This window comes from Brassica napus, chromosome A8 (assembly GCF_020379485.1).
Source record: "Brassica napus cultivar Da-Ae chromosome A8, Da-Ae, whole genome shotgun sequence".
NCBI classification, from domain to species: domain Eukaryota; kingdom Viridiplantae; phylum Streptophyta; class Magnoliopsida; order Brassicales; family Brassicaceae; genus Brassica; species Brassica napus.
In genome coordinates, this window is record NC_063441.1 from 2,892,593 (window position 1) to 2,898,105 (window position 5,513).

Sequence of the window (5,513 nt, forward strand, 5' to 3'; positions counted from 1 at the left end):
ACTATAAAATAAACATAATTATTTGATCTTAATTTATGTTTAGTTAAATCAAATTTATATTAAAAACTGTAAGAAAATAATAAAATCTACAATATTAACAAAATTTTATTTAAAATGTAATTTAAAATTTAAGAAAATTATTATTGCACATGGTACAAGAAAACACCTAGAAAGATAACAATGAAAATAGTTATTAATCCTACCAAAAAAAATGAAAATAGTTATTAAAACGTTTAGGAGGTATTCCCGAAAAAAAAACGTTTAGGAGATTTTATATTTATGGGTATATTTTTCTAGAACGATGATTAGATGATGTAATTAAACTCTTTTCTTTTTGAAAATATACTCCTCGAAATAAAACTTAACTTGTGACCTCTAAAATTTTTCTTTTTTTTTTTTGAAAAAAATCTCTACAATTCTTATTAGATCATCCATAAGTTTTAACTACTACATCAATTCATCGTTCCTAAATTTTTTTTCTCATTTACCAAAAAGCAAAAGTTGGCATTCTATTTTGTTTGAAGATTCTTTGTAGCAAAAGGTACCTGAGCACAACTAATCTAAGGATGTATTATCTTCTCTTATTTGCTTCAAATTTAGAAGCATGACAGATTGACAGTTTACCAATATTTGAGGTGGGAAAATACGTTGGGAGAGCTTTTGGGGATCGTATAAGTGATGTGATCATGGGCTGATATATAAAGCTATAGACATGAAAGATATTCAGAAATTGATCAATGATGTTAGGTAGCATGTCCAGCCCATTTTTATCAAGTTACAATTCCAAAAAGATTCATAAACAAGTGGTTTGTTTGATGTCCAGGAGGAGTTACGAAAATTAGGTGGTTAATTGCATGAAAAGCTTCTCTCTCCTACATGCAAGGAATCGTTGTTTCAAGAACACTCTCTCTCATCCATGCATTTGTTTTATCATTTCCAATGTAATAAATATCTAGATTTGTGAGCAAGTTTAGTTTCCTATAAATAAGTTCTAATCTCTATTGAAATAAAATAAGAGTTGAGTTTATACTTTTGGAACCTTGAGAGTAATTCTCAAACTTGTTTTCGATCATGGTGTGTCATATCCATTGGTCAAAAAATTTATGATTGTTGGTGTGTAATATCCTTCAGTCTAACTTGGTCTAATCTAGTGTGTCATATCTAGAGGCGGTCATTATAGGGTAGTATCAAGAGACTTTCCGCTCCTCTTGTGTCATCTTTCGATCCACATCCCTTGATCGTTTGTTGCTTTCGGGCTCATTCGGTGCAAGGTTTATCCCTTACCAATTTCAGAGTGTATTCCTTGGGAGGTTTTTATCATTTGGTATCAGAGCCACTCTGAAAGCGGTATTCACTTCTCTTATCCACCATTCTCATCTATCCATCTTCTAAAGAAAAAAAAAAGAGAAAAAAAATGTTTTGTTATTTATGTTCTACAAATCTGCTGGATCTTTTGGGAAGTGTGTGTTCAAGTTTTTCTTTCTTCGGAGAGCAAGATTTGAGGACAAATCTTTTTGAAGAGGAGGAGTATGATGTGATCATGGGCTGATATATGAAGCTATAGACATGAAAGACATTCAGAAATTGATCAATAATGTTAGGTAGCATGTCCAGCCCATTTTTATCAAGTTACAATCCCAAAAAGATTCATAAACAAGTGGTTTGTTTGATGTCCAAGAAGAGTTACGAAAATTAGGTGGTTAATTGCATGAAAAGCTTCTCTCTCCTACATGTAAGGAATCCTTGTGAACACTCTCTCTCATTCATGCATTTGTTTTATCATTTCCAATGTAATAAATATCTAGATTTGTGAGCAAGTTTAGTTTCCTATAAATAAGTTCTAATCTCTATTGAAATAAAATAAGAGTTGAGTTTATATTTTTGGAACCTTGAGAGTGATTCTCAAATTTGTTTTCGATCATGGTGTGTCATATCCATTGGTCAAAACTTTTATGATTGTTGGTGTGTAATATCCTTCAGTCTAACTTGGTCTAATCTAGTGTGTCATATCTAGAGACGGTCATTATAGGGTAGTATCAAGAGACTTTCCACTCCTCTTATGTCACCTTTCGATCCACATCCCTTGATCGTTTGTTGCTTTCGGGCTCATTCGGTGCAAGGCTTATCCCTTACCAATTTCAGAGTGTATTCTTTGGGAGGTTTTTATCAATAAGGTTAGTGAGGGATAATAAGAAAACAAATAAAATGCAATTTTGAGCGTGCAATGAGTTGAATAAAACAAGAAGAGCATCCAAATGTAGTGACTCGATACGATTGAGGAGATTTTAGGTTTATATTATGTGTTGTGCTCTACTTTTTCTTTTTAATTTGGAGTTTTATAATTTTAATAGTAATATAAATATATAATTTGTAAATTAAATAATATAAAATATAAAATAGTAAGAAAAATAATAAAATAGTGAAAGTTTATGTTCTTTTAGTTGTGAATATATTAAATATATAAAATAGGAAAAATTGTCAAAATGATTCAAAACTTGATTTTGAATAAAAAAATGTATTCCAAATTCAGTCAAATGCAAAATTAACCCAAAATGCTATTAAAATTACAACAATCTCCTTATGACCAAACAAAAAATCTGTATTGAGTTTTACCATTATAACCCTCCGCGTGAGAAGACTTAAATTTAAAAAAAAAATATTTTGATGAGAAAAATTGAAAATCATGTAATAATAAACATTTCTAAATGATGTAAATCTAGTTTTACTAAAATTGAATTATTTTCAACATAGATGAGTGGATGTAGATTAACTCATGATAGTCATTGGTTTAGGGTTTGATAATATATGTTATATTGTTGGTGTTTTTAGGGTTAGATTTTGAAATCTTATCTTTCTTTTTTATGAAATTGACCTATATGAGTTTAGTGACTATCTAATGACTTGATTTAAAAACTTTCCAAGTGTCTTAAAAGTTCAAGGAAGTATTTTTTGCTTAGTTATATGATTATAAGTTCTGGAAAACTCACACAAGACTTCATTCTTCTCACATATCCCGCCTAAATTTTAGTAGAATTTAAGGTTTCCGCCTAAATTGTAGAAAAATTTAAGTTTCCCACCTAAATCGAAGTCTTCTATGAGAAGTCTTCTCATGTATTAATAGATCTTAAAAGTAATTAATAAATTTTATAATAAAATATTTTGAAAGAGAAAAAAATTGAAATCATGTATTAATAAACATTTCTAAATGATAGAAATTTAATTTTACTAAAATTGAATTATTTTTAACATAGATGAGTGAATGTGGATTGAGTCACGATAGCCTTTGATTTAGAGTTTTGTAACATATGTTATTTTATTGTTGGTATTTCTAAGTTTATATTTTGAAATATTATCTTTTAAAACTTTTTTAGTTTGACATATATGTGTTTAGTGACTATCTAATAACTTGATTTAAACATTTTTTAAGTTTTTTTTAAGTTTAATGAAGTGTTTTTTTTTGCTTAGTTATTTGATTATAGGATCTGGAAGAGTGTGAGAAGACTTTTGTTTAGGGTTTGGTAGCATATGTTATAGTATTATTTGTATTTAGGGTTAGATTTTGGAATCTTAACTTTAAAAAAAAAATTTGACCTAAATGTGTTTAGTTTTGTTATATTAAACACTTTATAAATTGATTGTAATTTTAATGAATTGTTATTCACTATTTAGTTAGTTATTTAATTAGGTTATGGTTTGGAGGACTTCAAGAAGACGTCCCCAGAAGACTTCTAGAAGACGTCCCCAGAAGACTTTCCAAAAAGACTTCCAGATCCTATATTTTAGTAGAATTTAAGTTTTCCTCATGTATTTCAGAATTTAGAATTCTTCCCATGTATTTGAATTTAGAGCCAAGTCTTAGAAAACTTCCCAAGAAGTCTTTTGTATCGAAAATATTTAACCAAATTAGATTTTTGTCTCAATATATAAAGAAAATTTACACATTCTCCTTATTCCTCTCAAATGGCTTCAACAAAAATATAATGTTTCTCACTCTAAAACTCTCCAACCTCTCTCTAATCTTTTTAAACATCAAAACACCAAACTTTAAATATATTTCTCATTTTTTTCTTATGTCTTCTCACTAATTTATCTTCTTTTTGCAGGTTTTTCATTACATGGTTCTCATTTTTTACTCCTTCAAACGTAGGTCTATAAATTTGGATATGTATTATTGTGTGTTATATATATTGTATTCTAAAAAGCTATAGATTCTCCATAATGTGACTGTTTTGTTTATTCTTTAAGCATAAAATTATATTTTTGAAATTTTTCTCAATTTTGAAGCCATTTGAATATTTTTCAAATCTGAGACAGACTTTGAAAGACTTCTCAAAGACTTCTAGGCAAGTTTTCTAATGCATTTTATGCTAGAAGACTTCCCACAAAGTCCTTAGGAAGTCTTCCAAAGTCTTCTGCACAAAGTGGTACAAATTTTTGGATATGTATTTTGTGTGTTTTATATATTAGATTTTAAAAAGTTATAGATGCAACCTAATATGACAGTTTTAATTTTTATTAAGAATATTTTTTTTTTTGAAGTTTTCTCTGTTTTGAGGCGATTTGAATGCTTTTGAATATGCAAAATTTTCAGATCTGAGTCGGACTTTGAAAGACTTATCAGAAGACTCTTGTAAGACTCTTGGAATACTCTCAGAAAACTTATTGGGAAGTCTTCTAATGCACACTACAAGAAAACATGAACGTAACGAGGACCTATTTCTTGGTTATTTCGTCGTAACTAACCCTTTATGACGAAATAACCACGACAGTCAATTCGTCGTCAGACGTCCGTCGTAACACACATTTGCTCTCTAATATGTCATAAGGTTAAGAGGAAAACTTTCGTTGTAAGGAAGAGTTTAATATTTCGACGTAAAAGACACTTAAGGCTTTCCTCGTAAAGGCCACACTATATTTCGTCGTAAAAGACACGTACAACATTCCTCGTAAAGTTCACGGTAATTTTCGTCGTAAAAGACACGTAAAGTTTACGACGAATCTGTGTGTCTTTCGATGTAAATTCCAAGTAAAATTTAACGAGGAATTTACGGTGATTCCCTCGGAAAATACTCTGTAAATTTACATCTATCTAACGAGTCTTTCCTTGTTAAATCGACGTAAATTAGCTACGAATTTACTTTGATTCTTTTTTTTTCTACATTAAAATTTATAATCAAATAAATAAATATTTTTTAAAAAAAATATTAAAAATTTGAATAATAGAATAGCACGAAAATATTTTATAAATATTTAAGTTTCAAATTTATAATACATTAAAAAGATTAAAAAAGGTAGCTAGGGGTTCTTCTGGACCTCCTGGAAGAAGTCTTGACTCCTTCTCTCTAGATCTTCCTCATCCTCCGGAGCGTGGTGTGGCTGTGGAATGCTAAATTGTTCCCGTCTCTGCTGCAACATGCTCTCCAATTGCAGATTTCTAGCCACTAAAACGTCCAGAAAACTCACGAGTGAACCCAAATGAGCTTGCGTGATGCCCAAATCAGAACGCGTTGCGT